This window comes from Pan troglodytes, chromosome 1 (assembly GCF_028858775.2).
Source record: "Pan troglodytes isolate AG18354 chromosome 1, NHGRI_mPanTro3-v2.0_pri, whole genome shotgun sequence".
Classification (NCBI taxonomy): Eukaryota; Metazoa; Chordata; class Mammalia; order Primates; family Hominidae; genus Pan; species Pan troglodytes.
Window position 1 is genome coordinate 97731189 of NC_072398.2, and position 21819 is coordinate 97753007.

General features: G+C 43.6%; 1 protein-coding gene across 7 annotated transcripts in view; it reads left to right on the forward strand.

Annotated features, from left to right (window-relative positions):
• The first annotated feature begins 4281 nt into the window (after positions 1–4281).
• POGZ (pogo transposable element derived with ZNF domain) overlaps positions 4282–21819 on the forward strand; it is a 67757-nt gene continuing 50219 nt past the window's right edge. For 2 of the 7 annotated variants that reach the window (XM_003308377.6, XM_063797579.1), the window contains exon 1: positions 15562–15934. The gene's annotated coding sequence lies outside the window, so the exon portion shown is untranslated. Of the gene's footprint in view, positions 4468–15473; positions 15935–19294; positions 20116–20266; positions 21050–21819 lie in introns of those variants that run through there. The other 5 variants (XM_009431318.4, XM_054670972.2, XM_054670980.2 and 2 more) reach the window with 5 other exon arrangements.

Below are 21819 nucleotides of genomic sequence, written 5' to 3' on the forward strand. Positions count from 1 at the left end.
CACCATTTAGCCGTCTGACAGCATTAAAATAAACTAGATCTTCATGTTCTGCTTCAGCCTTTTCCAAACATACTAAAAACTGAATATGGCCAAGGGCAGACACACAAGAAACCCAGTCTCAATGCCTCCATCAAATCATGTGATTTGCAGAGCTCCCAGCACACATTTTCCTAATGAATGATGTAATGGAAGCTGGGGCCCCCTAATCGCTTTTGACGTGAATAACTTGAATAACATGCAGAAATCTTTCTTCCCGTGATCTGTGTCAAGTGAGCTTAGCTTTTCCATACTTAGACAAACTTCTCAAGTTCCATCTTGACAAGAGGTTAGGCCCTACTAGCTAATTAGGCACACTTTTTCCCCCGAAAATTTTAAGTGGTCCACAATCCAAGGTCAAGGGAGCCTGCATCTGGTAAAAGGGCTGCAGGAGGGATACTTCCACACAAAGCTTCACTGATGAAATGAAATCACTGTGCTAGTGTCCCCATCCTGGTCTTTTCTCTGTGTATACCGCAGTATGGGACATGGCACCTTCATTCATTCAACCAATATTTCTTAGTGTTAGCCATGTGCAAAGCCCTTTGGAAGATACCAAGATAAATAATACTAACAGCTATCATTTAATGAGCCTCTTACATCCGAGATCCTTCTAAATGCACAACACCAAAAGGAGATTAACTCCCTTTCGCTGAAGAATAAAACTGGGTCCCTATATTTAAGGAGTTTATATTTACAAAGATTTCTGATATATAGCATGGTACAGACTATATGTATATGAAATCCTAACTGCTGTTTGTAATGAAATTAACAAGTACATCAGATTGTTTAATTTGTAGTACTCAGCAGCATTCTGATCTAAGCACTTCTCAAATGTTTGTTGACAGGGCCAACTAGGAGACAGTGACAGGTTGTTTTCTATCTACACTAAGAACACAGCAAAAAAATACTTAAAATGCATGCGCAATAAAGCAAAATTTCCTAAATCTTAATAAAGAGAAGCTCGTAAATTACTTGCCACTGAAATTTTTTAAATAATCTGAATTAAACCTGGGCTGAGCTAGGTATAATTTTACCCACTTGAAGCAGGGACATGTATTAGAATGAAGTAAAACAAAAACTCCACGTCATCACCTACAGAAATGTTCATCGTGCACCACGGTGATGTTTTGGGGAGTAGGCCTCCATTTGGCAAAATTACTAGCACACCAAAATCTTATTCTGGTGTCAAGTGAGACCAGCAGCCAGAGCCTAGGAGCCTGATGTTGGGCCATGTTAAAATGTTATTTACATCTAAATTAATTTAAGAGAGAAAAAGAAAGTAGGAAAAACTATATTTTAAATATCACATTTTTTTTTCCCTCCACTTCATTTTCTGCACTCCTACTATGGCTCCCTTAACTCAGTCTGAGGCCAAGAGATTATGATGACAAAAGAGAAATGATCAATAAGAAAAGGCGGCTCCTGAAAACCCAAGCCCACTCGAGGGTTCAGACCTCGAATCCCACCCTCCGGAGCCTCGCCGCTCCCTCCCGGGTTGCGGGCGCCAGCAGAGGAGCGCAGGGCGGACACTGCCCTTTTCTGGACTTCGGTGCTCTTCACCCCGCTTCCCAGTGCCTCCTGCCGCCCCGCGGCCTCCACACCCACGCGCCGCGGGCCCCCGCGCCTTCGCGGCTCCAGCTGTCCCTTCCCGGTATACCCACCCACCCGCACGTCCAACGCCCTTTCCCCCCCACCCGAAAACTTTCTAGACGGTAGGGACTATTTTCTTCTAATGTAACCTTCCACCAAACTGGAGGGAAAAGTTACCCGAGGCCAGAGAAGGGCTGGGGACGTGGGAGGGACTCACAAGATCCCTGGTTCTAAAAACAGAGGTCTCTTTCCATGAAAGTGAGTAACTGGGCCCCCAAGCCAGAGTTTTGTTTGTTGGATTAATTGGTCAAGGTGCACGTTGAAGCTAAATATCTTAAATGGAGATTTTAAAAAAATGGATATAAAATAGACTCCACTAGACAAATGGTTCTTGTCTTCAGACCTTGCAGTTCTTTCTATTGATTCTCATGTTATCTGTCCCTCCCTACCCCGGGCTCCCACGTCATGAGGTTCACGTATAGGGAAATCCAGGTCACTTGAGAATGATGACTTCATAAACCCTAGAGGAAGAAGTCAAATCTAGAAACTGCTCTTTGAGGCAGTTTACTGAATTCTATTCTGTATTCTGGAAAGGTAAGCTAACCTGCAGAAATAGTTAATGATTGGGATAATCCTCTAGACCTTCTTTTTCAAACTGGGTGGCAAAATCAGTTTGACAAGCAGTATAAAGAAGGAAGGAGAGGACGGAATGATGGAAGAAAGGGCTGGGCACAGTGGCCCAAGCTGTAATCCCTGCACTTTGGGAGGCCGAGGCAGGGGGATCACTTGAGGCCCCAGGTTGGAGACCAGACTGGGCAACATAGGGAGATCCCATCTCTACAGATAAAAATAAAACTAGCCGGGTGTGGTGGTGCACTTCTGTGGTCCCAGCTACTCCAGAGGCTGAGGCAGGAGGACTGCATGAGCCCAGGAGTTCAAGGCTGCAGTGAGCCATGTTTTATAAGCCACTGCACTCCAGCTTGGGCAACGGAGCAAGACACTGTCTCAAAAAAAAAAAAAAAGGTGTAATAAAAGAGAATAGAAAGCTATCACATAGTGAATATCAGTAGTCTTTGATGCAATCTGAATCATGAAAAGTACTGTGTGTTTGTGTGTAGCCAGTCAAGATGTAGAATATGCTTTTTACTGTGGGTGGCTGTCAAAAAATGTTTAAAAACCACTGTGCTAGACAGTGGAACTTTTTAAGGATGCGTAGATTGGAAAGGTTGAAAAGTCATCTAATTTATTCCTCTATACTTAGACAGTATTTCATTTTAAGAATAGTACAGACTTTAATTACCTTTCTTGCTTATCATCTCATCTCAACATTTCCTACTAATGATTTGTGAATAATTTGCCTCTTTAAAGCTATTATTTCAGTAAAGAAAGCTATAACTTTCTTTACTGAAAGAAAGTTATACAAAGGCAATTCTGCCAAGTTCCCTTTTTTTCTATGGCTCTTCTATCCTGTCCCCTGGGCAGTGGACATATTACAAATGTGCCTGAAAGATCTGTCTCCAGTGGAGTCCCAGAGAAATCTGAGTTGCTGGAATATCATGTCATCAGATACCCCCATGGATCTATTTTACTTTATTTTAAAATTTGAATTTTTATTTATCTTTTTCCCCTTATTATTTATTTCTAAAATTTTATCCACCCATATAGGTTATATGAAAGCCTGAAGGTCTTTGTTTGTTTGTTTGTTTTGAGATGGAGTCTTGCTCTGTTGCCCAGGCTGGAGTGCAGTGGCGCAATCTCAGCTCACTGCAACCTCTGTGTCCTGGGTTCAAGCAATCCTCCTGTCTCAGACTCCTTAGTAGCTGGATTTACAGGCGCACACCACCACGCCCGGCTAATTTTTGTATTTTCAGTAGAGACGGGGTTTCACCATTTTGGTCAAGCTGTTCTCGAACTCCTGATCTCAGGTGATCCACCTGCCTTGGCCTCCCAAAGTGTTGAGATTATAAGCATGAGCCACCGCATCCAGCCAGAAAGCCCAAAGGTCTTGAATTGACTTTGTCCCTTCTCAAGTAGGGGAGCTCTCTGTCATGCTAACAAGTTTGTGACTGAAACTTTCTATCTTTACACCCATTTCTTCCCCCCATTACACACACTCCAATCTGGCCACTTTCATTAGCTTAACGTTTGGATTAAAACACCCAAATTGGGCCCGGTGCGGTGGCTCATACCAGTAATCCCAGCACTTTGGGAGGCCAAGGCAGGTGGATCACTTGAGGTCAGGAGTTCAAGACCAGCCTGGCCAACATGGCGAAAGGGGTTTAATAGAGATGGGGTCTCTATTAAAAATACAAAAGTTAGCTAGGCGTGGTGGTGGGCACTTGTAATCCTAGCTACTGGGTACTCGGGAGGCTGAGGCAGGAGAATCACTTGAACCTGGGAGGCAGAGGTTGCAGTGAGCCGAGATGGTGCCATTGCACTCCAGCCTGGGTAATGAGCGAAACTCCATCTTAAAAAAAAAAAAAAAGTAGCCCAAGTGTATGTGTGGGTGAGAGTGTTGATGGTTGGGAAACACTCCCCATTGTCAATAGCGGCCCACTTACCCACTAAGGATATTAATAATAAGAAAAATGATAAAACAATAATAATATAACTAAAATAATAATTATTGACAGTTGTTTTTTTTTTTTTGAGACGGAGTTTTGCTCTTGTTGCCCAGGCTGGAGCGCAATGGCACGATCTCCGCTCACCACAACCTCTGCCTCCTGGGTTCAAGCAATTCTCCTGCCTCAGCCTTCCGAGTAGCTGGGATTACAGGCATGCGCCACCACACTAGGCATGCCTTGTACCCTCCTGTGGCGCGGCACATCAGATAAAAGTGTGAGTGAACTACAGTCTGGCAGAAAGGGACCCTGAGGCCCCGCTTTCCTGGGGTGCTATGAGGGAGAGCCACAGTGGCTGAGAAGCTTGCTGGAGGAGGCAGCCTTAGTAGGGCAAGGTGACACTGCAGTGAGGACTGCAGAGTGAACCACCCCAAGTTCAGGGCCAAAGGGGCCCCTCAGACAAACTTAGAGGGACCTGTAGAGCCAGAGAGTTGAAAGGAGGTTGAGGGAGAGCCACGAGGCCTGGGCAACCTGAGTGGGACCAGCTCACAAGTTGTACCCACACGGTCTTGAACCACAAATTTCAACCGCGAACACCAGTAGGGCAAGCGGTGGGCAGATGGAGAAGGGGCATTGTCCCAGAGGCCAGAAGAGTTAAAGAACATTCCACTTGGGGTCTCTGGATTCTTCTTCTTTATTTTTTAATTTTTATTATTATTTTTTAAGATGGAGTTTCACTCTTGTTGCCCAGGCTGGAGTGCAATAGCAGGATCTGGGCTCATTGCAACCTCCACCTCCCAGGTTCAAGCGATTCTCCTGCCTCAGCCTCCCAAGTAGCTGGGACTACAGGTGCGCTCCACCATGCCCAGCTAATTTTGTATTTTTAGTAGAGATGGGGTTTCACCATGTTGGACAGGCTGGTCTCGAACTCCTAACCTCATATGATCCACCCGCCTCAGCCTCCCAAAGTGCTGGGATTACAGACGTGAGCCACCACACTCGGCCCTCTGGATTCTTCTTTATCATAATGTTGCACAAGCCATGCTTGTCGCCAGTACAATTGGACACCACACTGGAGAAAAGCTAGAGAAAAGGATGAATGTCTGAGGATGTTGAGAAAACCAGGTGTTATTTTCCTGATGAGAATAAGCATTACGTAAAGAGATTGTTTAAATTATTTGATGAGACTTAACTCTTTTTTTTGCTAATGTTTAAATTATTTTAAAAAGATGATTATGAAATATTTAAAACCACAAGAAAATTAAGAATATAAGGAATCTATAAACCTACCACTCAGTATAAAAAATAAAACATTACCAATACGGTTGAAACTTCCAGAGTATCACTCCGCAAATGCTGCTTTTATTAGGTCAAATGATATGAAACTGCTGATATTAGATTGTTTTTGACCCACAAAAAAACCCAGTAATTTTTCTTGATTCAATCTAATATTTTAGGTGGTTTTTTTTAATTTTTTTGTTTTTTTCTGAAACAGAGTCTCTTTCTGTTGCCCAGGCTAGAGTGCAGTGGCACAATCTCAGCTCACTGCAACCTCTGCCTCCCGGATTCAAGTGATTCTCCTCCCTCAGCCTCCCGAGTAGCTGAGATTACAGGTGCACACCACTATGCCTCGCTAATTTTTGTATTTTTAGTAGAAACAGGGTTTCACCATGTTAGCCAAGCTGGTCTTGAACTCCCAACCTCGTGATCCACCCACCTTGGCCTCCCAAAGTGCTGGGATTACAGGCGTGAGCCACCACGTCTGGCCTCTTTGTTGGTTTTATCAGTAACTTTATTAATCTGCTGCCCATGTGGAATGCCTTTCTTCTTTTCCCTCATTTATCTACATCCTGCCCCTTCTTTAAGACAAGGTCTGAGCCCACTCCTTTTAAGAATTTTTCACCAAAGACTTGAGCCTGCACAGATCTTTCCTATCTCTTGCCAGAAGGTACTGTCTGTCTCATACATTTAACATCATTTTATATGTCATATTCTTTAATTGCCTGGGCCACACAAATTAACACTTGGCAATATTACGTTACCTATTTTGTTAATTAACATGTGGAAGAAATAGTAGGGTTTTACTAAATGCTTGACTGATTAAGAACAATAACTACATATTTCTTGGAAGTTATTACTTCAAGCAATTTTATAAAAGATGCTTGAGCCCAAGACCCAAAGTATTTAGAAGAGATACCTTAAGGTAAGAAATCTCGGGAAGAATCAGAATAGGGAGCCTGTCATCCATGAGTATAGTCAAATGTTATCATGTCCCATAAAATATTTATATCTTAAGAATTATTGGTAAAAACTATCATTTATGGAGTAACTACTGTAAAGTATTGGCCTAGACATTTTATATATTATATCTCTAATATAACAACCCTGCAATGTAACTAATATCAGGCTCTATCCAGTTCACCATGTTGTCTCTCATTCTTTTTTGTTGTGTTTTGTTTTGTTTAGAGACAGGTCTCACACTGCCACCCAGGCTGGAGTGCAATGGCACAATCATAGCTCACTGCAGCCTCAAAATCCTGGGTTCCAGCAGTCTTCCCGCCTCAGCCTCTCCAGTGGCTGGGACTACAGGCACGCACTACCACACCCAACTAACTTTTTACTTTTTGTAGAGATAGGGTTTCATTACGTTGCCCAGGCTGCTCTTGAACTTTTGGACTCAAACAATCCTCCCTCCTTGGCCTCCCAAAGTTCTGGGATTACAGGCGTGAGCTACTGCACCTGGCCTTGTCTCACATTCTCAACCATAAAAGTGTCCTGGGAACTTCTTATTTTTTCAGTCCAACCTTTATACCCGTTTATTAGTCAGTATAATTAGGCTATCCTACATTAACAAATTAATCCTGGAATCTCAGTGATTTAGCACAATAAATTTTTTTTGTTGTTATTCTGGTAAAGTCTGATGTATTCTGGGCAACTCACTAGTTCAACTCTACTTCATGGGGTGACTCAGGAATCTAGGATGCTTCCATACTCTGGTTCTACCATCTCATTTGATGGGAAAAGAGGAGGCATGTCAACCTTTAAATTGAAGGGCAATTGATGGATTACTTCTGGCCCAGAACATTCTTGAGGTCAGGAGTTCGAGACCAGCCTGGCCAATATGGTGAAACCCCATTTCTACTAAAAAATGCAAAAAAAAGGTTAAGAGATCACGAGGTCAGGAGATCGAGACCATCCTGGCTAACATGGTGAAAACCCGTCTCTACTAAAAATACAAAAAATTAGCCAGGTGTGGTGGCGGGCTGAAATCACACCACTGCACTCCAGCCTGGGTGACAGAGAGAGACTTTGTCTCATAAAAAAAAAAAAAAAAGATTAAGATTCACTTTCTAGGCTAGGAATAACATTCTGGGCCAGAAGTAATCCATCAATTGCACTTACATTCCCATTTACAAGGACTCAATCTTGAGGCCCTGATACAGCTACAAGAGAGGCTGGGAAATGAGAGTACATGAATATTCAGTGAGCCACAGTCAATATAGTAAAGGCAGGCATCCCAGGAGAGCCACTATTCTTGCAAGGTTGGAGAATCAAAATAACCTCCTTAATGCCAATTACATCAACTCAACTGGCTGAAGTAACTAGACTATCTGATCATCTATGGGGTTCTAGAGGTTCCTGGACTTTCCTACATGTCAAAGAACATCTTGGGCAAAGATAAAGGAAGAAGTAAAATAATAATAATAATGGCCGGGTACAGTGGCTCACGCCTGTAATCCCAGCACTTTAGGAGGCCAAGGCGGGCGGATCACGAGGTCAGGGGTTCGAGACCAGCCTGGCCACTATGGTGAAACCCCGTCTCTACTAAAAATACAAAAATTAGCCAGGTGTGGTGGCACGCAGCTGTAGTCCCAGCTACTCGGGAGGCTGAGGCAGAAGAATTGCCTGAACCCAGGAGGCGGAGGTTGCAGTGAGCTGAGATCGTACCACTGCACTCCAACCTGGGTAACACAGTGAGACTCCATCTCAAAAATAATAATAATAATAGTAATATAGTAATAGTAATATAATAATAATAAGCCACATGTTAGAGTGAGAAGAAACTCTAGTTCTTTGGGCACATATGCTCATATAGGATTATTGAGAAATGTGTCATTTCTCTAGGAAGACAGGGAATGAAGCATATCTTTTTTTTTTTTTTTTTTTCTGGAGACAGAGTCTTGCTCTGTCACCCAGGGAGGAGCGCAGTGGCACAATCTCAGCTCACTGCAACCTTCGCCTCCCATGCTTCAGCCTCAGGAGTAGCTGGAATTACAGACCCGCACCCCCATGCCCGGCTAATTTTTGTATTTTTAGTAGAGATGGGATTTCGCCATATTGGCCACGCTAGTCTTGAACTCCTGACCTCAAGTGATCCACCCACCTTGGCCTCCCAAAGTGCTGGGATTACAGGTGTGATCCACCATGACTGGCCAGAAGCATCTTGTCCACTGGGGTTCATGAACAAGCCCAGAAACAGGATTCAAGTCTGAAAGTGCTTGCAAAATGTTGTGTATATGTACAAATGTGCATTTTTCTGGGGGAGATAATTCATAGCTTTTATAGAGATTTTTGAGGGGGTCATGATGCAGAAAAGTTTAAGACTCACTTTTCTAGGCTAGGAATAAGATCTCTGAATAGGAGAAACAGAGATCAGAGCCTGCCAGGAAGCAAGGTTCGTAGGAAAGATAAAACTCTTATTCACACCTGATGCACAGCACTTATACACACAGCTACATTTATGTGAAAACTGAGAAATGAGAATTATTTCCTGAACGAACGAAAGTTAAATCATTTTCCTCCTATAAAATAATTTTAAACTGGTGAATCGTGGCACTCTCACATTGTCAGATTTTATTACCTCTATGTTTCAGGTAACAGAAAAGTCATTAAAAATGGATGATCTTTTGCTGTCATGGGAGATGGCCCCTTTGCCACCTCTAACTCCTATTGTACATATTCAGTAATAAGAGAAGACCCAAACGGACCTTACCACTTATCTACACCAGAAACCTTTAAAAAATTTAATCCTGGCCAACATGGTGAAACCCTAGCTCTACTAAAAATACAAAAATTAGCCGGGCATGGTGGCAGGCACCTGTAATCCCAGCTGCTCGGGAGGCCGAGGCAGCAGAATCACTTGAACTGGGGAGATGGAGGCTGCAGTGAGCCGAGATTGCACCACTGCACTCCAGCGTGGGCAACAAAGCAAGACTCTGCCTGAAAAAGAAAAATTAATTCTGAATGATACCTCAGTCTTCTCATCTGTAAAACAATGATATTAATCCTCATGTCCTTCAAAAATATGAATTGGAAAAGCTATTTACTGTCCACAGTTGCATTCTGAAAATTATGCATGACTATAATAAAATATAAACACTGCTAAATTTAAAAAGAATGTATGCTAGAGGAAAAGGAATTTTTACTACATTTTACTCTGCAATCCATTATCAGGAACAAGTCATATATCAAGCATACCTATAAAATAGTCCAATTTATTTTGTCATGAAGCTTTATGGAGTCAATTTAATTACTTGATAATCATACCTGGTCAACTCCATAGCAACAACCTAGATTAGACAAGTATAGCTTTGCTTCTGGGTATCTCTTTAAAATATTAATTTAATTCGAAGTTAAACTACATCATTACCTCCTAGGAAACCATGCAGCAACTCACAGTGAGCTCTTGATGATGATAACACTGCTGCTCATGCATTTCTTATGAAATATATTTTGAAGACAGAGATCTTAATTGCTTCTTACTGAAAGCTAATGGGAATTCTTCCTTTAGAAACCCAGTCTGAGAACTTCCTCAGGCTTTTTCTCACCTCCTGTGTCTCTAGGAAAGTCCCCAACTCTTCTAAAAATAAGAAGGTAGCAAATAATATTCCTAAATAAAATCCAGCCACAGCTGTTAACTTCCCCATTTTTTAATTTGACATTGGTCAAATGTAGATCTCCACTTGCCCTTTATTTCATGGCAATTTGCCTGTCAAGTTAAGCACCTCAATGTTTTCCTTCCACCACACATGCTGACTTATACACATGCTGAATCCCAGGCTCAGTGCAATCAGCTATCCATCTTTTCAACCTGGGAGCTGCTCAGATGGTAAAAATGTCTCTACTGTTTTTCTCTAACGTTTTCTGAAATGAGTAGCTCTCTTTGAGGTTCCAGCTTTGACAATCCTGAGTGTGCATTACAGAGAGTGGGATACCCATTTCTTTCTTTCTTTCTTTTTTTTTTTTTTTTTTGAGACGAAGTCTCACACTGTGGCCCGGGATGCTATGCAGTGGCGTGATCTCGGCTTGCTGCAGCCTTCGCTTCCCAGGTTCAAGCAATTCTCCTGTCTCAGCCTCCCAGGTAGCTGGGATTACAGGCATGCACCACCACACCCGGCTAATTTTTTGTATTTTTAGTAGAGACGGGGTTTCACTATTTTGGTCAGGCTGGTCTGAAACTCCTGACCTTGTGATCTGCCCACCTCGGCCTCCCAAAGTGTTGGGATTACAGGCGTGAGCCATCGTGTTCGGCTGTTACCCATTTCTTAAAGAAATCTGGCATTATCTCCCACGAAGCTTATTTCTGCCTGGACTAACCTCACCATCTGAGCCTCCCTACTCCCCGCCCAAACACATACCAGTCAACCTCACGCTGAACCTGAACAATAAGTGATTAGGTCTGCATTTTAGCAAAATGATGCCACCGAGGGCATCCATGACTCAATGCTTTTGAAGACATGCTGAAATCATTTGTCTCTCTTCTTTAACATTCTCCAAGCTACAGGTGGTTCCAATTTTCTTTTGTATGTTTTGTTGTTGTTGTTTGTTTGTTTGTTTTTTGATGGAGTTTCACTCTTCTTGCCCAGGCTGGAGTGCAATGGTGCAATCCTGGCTCACTGCAGCCTCCACCTCCTGGGTTCAAGTGATTCTCCTGCTTCAGCCTCCCAAATAGCTGAGATTACAGGCGCGTTCCACCACGCCTGGCTAATTTTTTTGTATTTTTAGTAGAGATGGGGTTTCACCATCTCTACTAAAGACCTTTGGCCAGGCTGGTCTTGAACTCCAGACCTCAGGTGATCTGCCTGCCTCGGCCTCCCAAAGTGCTGGGATTACAGGCATGAGCCACCGTGCCCAGCCCCAATTTTCAACTTGTGGCAGAAACCGTAAGTCAAGGAAGCAAGTAAGTATTTCCATAAACTGTAGAAAAGAAACACTCTCCAGCTATGTAACTGAAAAGCTCAGCTTGGGACATCCATTAACCTTTGACTTTCTTTCTTAGAAAAAGTTTCTAAGTTGGCTACTGAAGACTGGAATAATTTTTAGGAGTACCACTATTAGGATCAAATTTCTTCAACATATCAGACTGGATTGGCTTTCAGATTCCTCCCCAGTATGTTATAGAGGCACATACAAGTTGATTTCTAAGGATCTGATTCAGGTTATTTGTTCTACTACTTGGGTTTCCCATCATCATCAAGATGGTTCAAACCATTATCCAGATGGTCCAAAAGAGAGACCAAAGCTATCAGTTCTGTTACTTCACTCTGGAAACCTGTGTTTTAGCTGAAGAAGCAAAATGTTCCAACACTGTCCAAATTAATATGAGCATTCTCTCTTTAGCACAAGGAATACGTTTCTGGAAATAGCAGTGTTAACTGTATAGTCTCTTTTGAAGTGCTGCACCAGTGTTGTAATGTAAGGTGGCAGAGTTTCCTTGAAATCTTCTGAAGGTATAAAATGTCTTTGCTCATCATTTCCTTTTTTTTTTTTTCTCTGAGATGGAGTCTCACTCTGTCGCCCAGGCTGGAGTGATGTGGTGTGATCTCGGCTCACTGCAACCTCCACCTCCCGGGTTCAAGCGATTCTCCTGCCTCAGCCTCCTGAGTAGTTAGGACTACAGGCATGTGCCACCACGCCTGGCTAATTTTTGTATTTTTAGTAGAGATGGGGTTTCACTATGTTGGCCAGGCTGGTCTCAAACTCCTGATCTTGTAATCCACCCACCTCGGCCTCCCAAAGTGCTGGGATTACAGGCATGAGCCACCACGCCTGGCCAGGATACCTTTTACAACGTCAAAAGACACTCCATTCCCTAATTGCCTGTTGATCTTTACCCTCTGTTTCCACACCCATTTCCTCAAAGGTGCCTCCAGATCCTGCAAAACTCCCACTTTTACATTCAGCATGATAGACTTTCTCTATTTCTTGGTGGCAGGCATAGCACCATCACTCATTTTATTGGGCATTATGGGTCAAAACTGTCTCCCAGGGCACAAACTAAATGACAGAAAAATAGAGAGGAGTAAGTAACACACCACAGAACTCAATCACCTGAAGCAGCAGCTTCACAACTCCCATCCTGGTCCAAGCTACCATCAACTCTCACCTGGATTATTGCAATAGCCTTCTATCTGGTCTCCCTGCATCTGCCCTTGCCTCTATTAGTTATTCTTCACAAGCAGCCACAGTGATCCTTTAAAAACGTGAGTCAGGCCGTGTCACTACTTGCTTTATGATCCTCCAGCAGCTTCATTTTCACTACAAGTAAAACCTAAACTTTGCTTCACTTTCTTCAGGTCTTTGCCCAAATGTCACCTTAACAAGGACTTCTCCAATCACCCCACATAAAATAGCAAATTCTCCACCCCCATGTCTGCACCACACTCCTAATTCCCCTATCCTGCCCTTTACCCTTCATAGCACCTATCACCATTTCATATAATCCATATTTATTTACATAATGTATATCAGATTGCATTTTCCAAGATGGCCACAAGATTTCCCTTTCCGCACACTTTCTTACAATGTGACATTTCCACTATTCCCGTTGAGAGATGGGGATCTATGCTCTCCATCCTGTAACTGTAATGGAAGTAACACTATATGACCTCTGAGACTAGGTCACGATCTCTGTCTGGTCCTTTTGGGGCACTCAGTCTTGGAACTCAGCCACTATGATATGAGGAAGCCCAGGCTACATGGAGAAGCCACTTGTAAATGGTCTGCCAACAACCCCAGCTGCGGTCCAAGCCAACAGTCAACCTCAACTTCCAGACATGTAAGGAAGCTTTTGAGATTACTTCAGCCCTAGCCACTGCATACGAGACTCCCAAGTGAGAACTGTTTAGCTGAGCCTAATTACCTCCCAGAACCATGAGAGGTAATGAAATTGTTGTTTTAAGCCACTAAGTTCGGGGTCATTTGTTATTTAACAATAGATAATAGAACAATTTGTTTATGTGTATATTTTATGTCTCTTTCCCTCTAGAGTATAAATCCCACAGATTCAGGTATTTGTTGTTGTTGCTGCTGCTGTATTCCCAGCACCTAAAACAGTGCCTAGTACATGTGCTCAATAATTTTTTTTTTTTTGAGACAGGATCTTGATCTGTCCCTCCCAGGCTAGAGTGCAAGTAGTGTCATCATAGCTCACTGCAGTCTCAAACTCCTGGCCTCAAGTGATCCTCCCAAGTCTTCCAAGTATCTAGGAATACCACAACCAGCTAATGAAAAAAATTTTTTGGGGCCGGGCACGGTGGCTCACGCCTGTAATCCTAGCGCTTTGGGAGGTGTAGGCGGGCAGATCACGAGGTCAGGAGTTCGAGACCAGCCTGCTTGGTGAAACCCCGTCTCTACTAAAAATAGAAAAAATTAGCCAGGCATCGTGGCGCACGCCTGTAGTCCCAGCTACTCAGGAGGCTGAGGCAGGAGAATTGCACCCAGCAGGCGGAGGTTGCAGTGAGCCGAGATCGCGCCACTTCACTCCAGCCTGGGGGAGAGAGCGAGACTCTGTTTAAAAAAAAAATTTTTTTTTTTGTAGAGATGGGATGTTGCTAAGTTGCCCAGGCTGCCCTCAGACTGCTGTGATCCTCCTCCCTTGGCCTTCCAAAGTGTTGGGATTACAGGTGTTAGCCACCATGCCCAGCCCCCAATAAATATTCATTGAATGAATGAATGGATGCATGATCCATATTCAATAAAGCATGCTAACAGTTACTGGTCAACGGTACATGGCATAGTCTGCGCTAGATCTCATTGGCTGGGAGAATAAATTGACAGAGCATGGGAAAATATGTTGGAATTTTTCAAAGGTTAATAACGTAATATACATAATGTAAATATAACATATATAATGAATTATAGTAATTACACGACAGCATAAAATAGGATTTGAGTTTCATGTAGTCTTTTGGTGATTGATCCCATAATCCTAATATGGGCTTCTCCAGATCAGGTCTGGAAAGTCTTCAGAAGTATTTTCAGAAGGATTTAGTGATTCTTCTCATTCAAATAATGAAGTCCTTCCTAAGCATCCTACACTAGTGGAAATCACTCACATGGTTTTGGTATGAAATGGAATGAAACTGGGTGGTGGCAGTGTGTGTATGTGTATGCACATGTGCACACTCACACGGGCAGGTGCATACAATTTGGAATGCCTACTTCCACTGCCTATTTTCAGTCTGGTGGTTTGAATGGAGTGTGTATATAAAGAACACGAATAAACATAGTTCTGGATTTCCCCTTTCTGCACCAAGTACCTTGATTTCACATTTGGTTTGAAGCAAATATTTGTGTATTGCTTAAATAGCAAACATTTTCAAATATTCAAGGAAAATATTACATTTTTATAATCTCAGAAGGCAATAAAGGACAAAATCTTAGCTACCTGAAAAGAGGTAGTTTTTGTCTGGGGAAGAATAAACAGGTGGATGGTCGTTTGAGTGGACTAACCAATTTCTTTGAGCCAACCCATCTCAGCCTTGATTGGAGCAAAAAGCATAAGGATGTGGAGTGTGTGTGGTTTCTTGGAACTGGGGATCTCTGCTGAATCTACTCACAATGGGAGCAAAGCAGTTTCCATCACAATAATCGCTTTAACAATCGTGTGCCACTTCTTTACAGGATCCAGAAGGGCTTGAGGATCAAAATGGCTTTTAAAAGTTCTTCACTTAAACAAGGCCACAGCCACAAGGTTACTTGGCCGAGTGTCTCTTGAGAAAGAGTGAGTGCCATTTTGTTCTTTGTTCCAATGACAGTTGTTGGTGCCACTGGGCCTCACCACCTGGCCTGTGTCATGAAGTCTCCCTCTTGACTGGGTCTAAGCCTTGAGTGGAAAGTGGGGGAGCCTCCCAACACTTCCTTGGAAACTCTAGGCAAGTAAATTGGGGAATATTTTCTTTGGAAGTCTCATTTTTCTCACCAAAATTTAGATATAGCTTCTGAAGCTAATTATTCTTTTTTCATTACAAAAAATGTTTTCCTTTATTTATTTATTTGCAGGCCCAGCCAAACTTGACTAGAAAAGAAGCCCGGGCAGGGGTTTGGATGAGCCCATGACGTGCAGCGCGCTCCGACCAATTGGGAGGCCGTGAAAAAGGGAAGGGCGGAAGTGACGAGCCGTATCCCTCCGCGGGGCGAGAGGGTCGGTGGGGGGAGTCGGCGTCTCTCTCCCCCGCGCCAGCTCCCGTACACGGAGCCGCATTCCTTGGCCCCCCCACCCCCCTCCCTCGGGGCCCCCCCGCCCCCCTCGGGAAAAAAATCCACCCCGAATCACTCGAACCCGAGGGAGGCTTCCTTTCACCCTTGGGGAGACGAGCTTTCAACGGTTACCTCTTCTTCGTCTCCCCCCAAGCCCCCGTCCCCTCCCCTGCTCCCACCCCCTTCTGGCGCCGGGTGTAAGGTCCCTTTAAGGCGACGGCGCCTTCCTCGGGTCAGACTACCGGCGGCGACGACCACGGGAGGTGAGTGAGCGAGCGAGCCTTCTCTCTCCCCACCCCCTGCTCCCGGGGGTTCCGTTATCTTTTCGCTCGGCGAGGCGTTCAGAGGCGAGACAATGAGAGGGGGATGGGGCCGGTACGCGCGGGGGTGGGGGCGGGGGGCCGGCGGTGCGCGCCCCCGCCCACCGCGAGTGGCGGCGCGGCCCGCGGCAGGGGCGGCCGCGGGGTGCGGCGCGCGAGCGCGAGTGTGTGTGCGTGCGCCCCGGGCCGCGGGAGCCGCGCGAAGGGCCGGCGGCGGAGGCCCCTGCCTGCCGGCTGGCTGGCCGCCCCCGCCCCCCGGCGCCCGCCGCGGCGCGCGCGCGCGCACTCGCGCCCCACGGCCCCGCACACAGCCCGACGTCCACACGCACGCTCGGCGCGAGGCGTCTCGGAGGAGTGGGCGGCGCGGGCGCGGGCGGTGGCCCGCTGGGGAAGGGGCGGGGGCGCGGGCGGTGGCGAGACGGCGGGGCGCGGCGGGAGGGGCCGGCGAGGGGGCGAGGCCGTGCGGCGGAGGGGGCGGGCGGCGGCGGAGCGGCCCCTGGGGGTGGGGGTGCGCGGCCCTCCCCGCCCCATTCCCGCTCCGAGAAGGAGTGGGGCGCTCGTTTTGAGCGGGAGGAGGAAAATGAGTGATTGCTGAGCCGATCCCTTGTGTTATGTAATCTCTGCTTGGTCTAATAGTACATCCCAAGCCTTAGTGCACTGCAGCTAGTTTACGAAGTCTCCTCCCTCGGTCCCCAAATTTCTTTTGGGATGGCGCCGTGATTTATAAAATGGAATGGGGCGGAGAATCTTTATTTTCTGGTGATTATGTCCTGCCGCGGTGGGCGCCATGTTTATCCCGGGGACTATTTTCTTTAGATTCTTGGCACCTTTTGCAAAGGAGTACTGTCATTGATCTACTTGCTTTCCGTCTTTCTGCGTGTTGTTCTTATTTCCTTCCTCTCCAGATGTGGTATTCTCTCAAACTGCTAGTAGCATTTGTCTTAGACATTCTTAGTTCAGGAAAAGGTAGTGCTGATGAGTCCTTAGAGTCATTTAGTGGCCAGTCTCATTTTCGAAATGGAAACTAAGATGCAGTTGGACTATCTCAGAGCAGCCGCCGTCTTGATGCAAGCGGTGTAGCCCGTCCTTCCAAGCCCGTAGACACCTCTTACCGCAGCTCAAAACTCCACAGAAATGGGGTTTTACTTTTTTTTTTTTTTTGAGACGAAGTTTCACTCTTGTCGCCCAGGCTGGTGTGCAGTGGCACGATCTCTGCTCACTGCAACCTCCGTCTGCCGGGTTCCAGTGATTCTCCTGCCTCAGCCTTCCTAGTAGCTGGGATTACAGGCATGTGCTACCACGCCCGGCTAATTTTTGTATTTTTAGTAGGGACGAGGTTTCACCATGTTGGCCAGGCTGGTCTTGAACGCCTGACCTCAGGTGATCCGCCCACCTTGGCCTCCCAAAGTGCTGGGATTACAGGCGTCAGCCACCGCGCCCGGCCGGGGTTTTACTTCTGTAGGCATTTACCCAACTAGAGGAAAGGGAAACGGAGGGGGCAGGGAGGGCTGCTCCTTGGCAAACGATTAATTTTGAGACACTATTGCTCAGGGTCTGAGAGCTTGAACTCTGAATTCGAACTGTTAGCACAATCGTTCTCAACTTCGGGGTGCATAAAAAGTAACTTGAAAGTGGTTAAACGTACAATTTGGGGGGCCTCATCCCCCAAATTTATTTGAATGGAGCAGAGGGGGGTTGTCATCTTTACATTTTCAAATGAGCAGTCCTGCGGCTGAGACTGATTAATGTAACCACTACATTGAGAATTACTGGTCTAACATAAAAGTGTTCAAGATGTTGAAACAGGTGACACCTTGTGCCGTTGATTTCCTTCCCTTTTCCAGAGCTGTGTTGGTGGTGTATCTCAAACTAAAGGAGGTAACAGAGTGGACTCTTGGGACGAACCTGATTTAATTAGAGTTTCCACTCCCACCTTGAACTAGTGGTATAATGTAGGAAAGCAGTTCTCAAAGTCTGGACAGATGACCCATGGGGATCTCCTCTTACCCTTTCAGGGTAGCCTCAAGGTCATAACTATTTTCAAAATAATAGTAAGATGCTATTTATTGTTTTCACTGATACACTGATGGCTCAAAAGCAAGGCTGGGTAAAACTACTGGCGGTACCTTAGCACAAAGCAAGTCAGGGGCACCAAACTACTTGAGAATGCCCTTGAAGCAGTAAAATTTATTATTCTATTTTTATTTTTTTGAGGCGGAGTTTTGCTCTGTCGCCCAGGGTGGAGTGCAGTGGCACTATCTCGGCTCACTGCAATCTCTTCCTCCCTGGTTGTATTTTTAGTAGAGACAGTGTTTCGCCATGTTGGCCAGGCTGGTCTCGAACTCCTGACCTCAGGCGATCCACCTGCCTCGGCGTCCCAAAATGCTGGGATTACAGGCATGAGCCACCGTGCCCAGCCTATTATTATTAAGTCTTAGCTTTTGACTACATGTCTTTTTAATTTTTAAGAATTTGTGGTTAAATAAACATGGATAAAGCATTTATGCTGCCTAGGGAGGTGTGATTGTTGTCATGAAGGAAAAGCATTTGTGAGATTGGGTTGTGAATGAATGATGGCTTATTTCATGGAGTAGCATTTTTACTTGAAAGAACGACTAGCAGACTATGGTTTTTCACACTTAGTATTTGGCAGATATTTCTTGAAAATGAAGTGAGCTTGTCACTTTTAGGAAAACAACTGACAGTATTTATTACCAGTGATAAAATTTGGGTGAAAATTAGAATTTTTAAAAAGTTGACAGCTGGAGTTTGACAGCTTCCTAGTACTTAAAAGACTTTCCTTATGATATCAGTGGTTAAGGACTGCAACATTTTAAAATGTTGTATAATGAAATATGTTATTTGGAAGATGGGCATAACTCAGTAAATCTATGCTTTGCAAATGACCAATGCATGATGTTGCAAAATCAAGCAAAGGCAAAAGATCCTTTGAAAATTCCAGATATAGCAATGGATTTTAACAGTAAAAAAGTGGATTGATGTGGTTTCAGATTCCAAAATGTTAACTGTCCTTTAAGAAACTACTATTTGGCCTAGCGTGGTGGCTCACTCCTGTAATCCCAGCACTTTGGGAGGCCAAGGGGAAGGATTGTGTGAGCCCAGGAGTTGGAGTTGAGCCTGGTCAACATAGTGAGACCCTGTCTCTATTTATTAAAAAAAAAAAAAAAAGAAACTACCGTTTGTTGAGTTTTAGTATTTACCAAACACAGTTATCTGAAAAGGTTATTAAAATACTTCTCCCTTTTCCGACTAGATTTTCATTATATACTTAACCAAAGCTACATATAGCAACAGACTGAATGCAGAAGTAACTGTGAGAATCCAACCATCTTTTATCAAGTTAGACATAAAAGAGATTTGCAAAATGCAAAACAACGTTACTTTTCTCACTTTTTGGAGGGAAAGTATTTTTTGTTGAAATGTTATTTATGTTAACTTGTAATGGGCTTGTCTTAAAATACATTGATAAATACTACATTTTAAAAATTTGAATGTGGTAAATGTGGAAAGATAAAATTCACATAAACAAAAGATCTTTGGCGTCTTCAATAATTTTAAGAGTCAAAAAAATGAGAATCATTCAGTCAGTCCTATGTTTCTGCTCTTTACATCATTCAAATCTAACTCCCTTGGGGAACTTGGGAGAATTTATAAATAGTTGAAGTTGATGGAAGAGGCAGTGACCTGGGGAAGAATTCTAAAGCAAAAAAAGCTTGCTTTGAATCCTAACTGGGATATTTACTAACTGTAACCTTGAGGAAGTTACTTCGTCTCTCTAAACCACTGTTTTGACCTGATCTGTAAAATAAAAACTTTAGAGCTGGTTGATTACAAATCCTAGAGCTGGTTAATGCCTTTGCCATAATATCAATATGGTAACATTTTGATAGATTCTTTGGTATTCTTGTTTGTGATATTAAGCCATATCCACAAAAACTTGTCTTTTTTTTTTTTTTTTGAGATGGAGTCTCGCTCTATTGCCCAGGCTGGAGCGTAATGGCACAATCTCGGCTCACTGCACCCTCCGCCTCCTGGGTTCAAGCGATTCTCCTCCTTCAGCTTCCTCAGTAGCTGGGATTACAGGCACGCGCCACCACACCTGGGTAATTTTTGTATTTTTCTAGAGATGGGGTTTCACCATGTTGATCAGGCTGGTCTCAAACTCCTGAACTCTTCATCGACCCGCCTTGGCCTCCCAAAGTGCTGGGATTACAGGCGTGAGCCACCGCGCCCAACTGAAAAACGTGTTTTTATATGTAACCAAGGGGAAGAGAGCAGAAAAGAGACACTAACCTATTGCTAGGTTTTAGCAGAGTTAAAAGAAATTGAAAGCATAGAAATGGAATTTAGGCAACACACAGCTGTCATTGAAGAAAAGCTTTCCATCATAGTATAGATATTTTTCTTGGGAAAGGGACTCCTGAATATTGAACCCCTTTAAAAAAGAGAACTTGTTGCTTACTTGTTTTAGTAAAGAGCACAGAACTAAGTATTCGGGTGTTTCTTGATACAGGATTGGCTACCAGACAAGAGGAAAGTATTTTGAGTTTGGAAATTTTAGGTTATTAAGACTACTTAAAACCGTTATGATTCTTACATATGAGGTACTATAACAGATGTTGTGAGGGACAAAATGGGCTGTGCAAAAGACTGGATAAATAAAAGCTTATTACATGTTTAACTATAGTTTTATACACAGATTAAGTATTCAGCCCTATAGGTTTTCTGGTATTAGTCCTTTTTAGAGCCAAAAATTGAGGTAACTTGAAAACATAATTACCAGTTATGTTGAGGATTATCATTGTTTATTTTTCACCCTGGAACAAGAAAGTGGTATTCTTAAAATGTTTGTTTTCTGTAAAATATTTTTCCTGTTCCAAATGTTCTTTTTATGTTGATTTTTGGGCAGGTATGTACTGGCAGTAAATAGAAAACGTTAGATACCAAATTCTTCATTTCTGAATTCTTCATTCTTCATTTCTGGACTTTACAGCTATGAAAGAACAAGACAAAGGAATTCAGAGCTTCAAGAACCAAGTATGTCAGGATAGTTGTGGAAAACAGATCTTTTTCTCATTTTCTTTGAGATGAAGATAGGCAACATTTGCTGCCCATTAAATACCTTAAAAGTATACAGGTGTATCTGCAGGATTCTTTTTGCTGCTTTTAAATAGTACATTGTTTTAAAAGGTCTGTTTTTATCTTGCCTTTACAATTATATAGACTTTTATTGACTAGCTGATCATATAGGGCCTTAGTATAGACTACCATATTCGCCAGCATTTAAGAAATAATCCCCTTCCCTCCAGGAGAGTATTTATCTGGTACTCCCATATTATGGATTGAAGGATGAGACAAGAGACTGAGTATTGCTAATAGTTCTGTGTGAGCCTGCAGTGTTAAGTAAAACCTATTGAGTGCACAAAAAAAGCATGTTACAATTACTACAAAATAGAGAAACCACCTAGGTTACCAAGATGTCAAATAATGGATTAATGGAAGAAAGGAATGTACCTCCTTGGTAGCCTACATAATCCACCTTAATTTGTTACTTCTTATTTAACTATTTTGCTATGTCTTAAGAAATGTATATTAAGTGAAAATGGATGCATAAAAATAAAAGAGGAATGTATATATACAAGCTACATGAAAATTGGTCCTGGGAATAAATCAAGAAATTCAACCAACAAGGCTACCAGTTATTTAGTAAATACCAAAGAGATAGGCAGAATGTAGCAGTACAGAATATCACAGCTAAGATATGAGTAGGTAGTTCCACTCCCTCCTACCCCACCTCAGTTTTTATT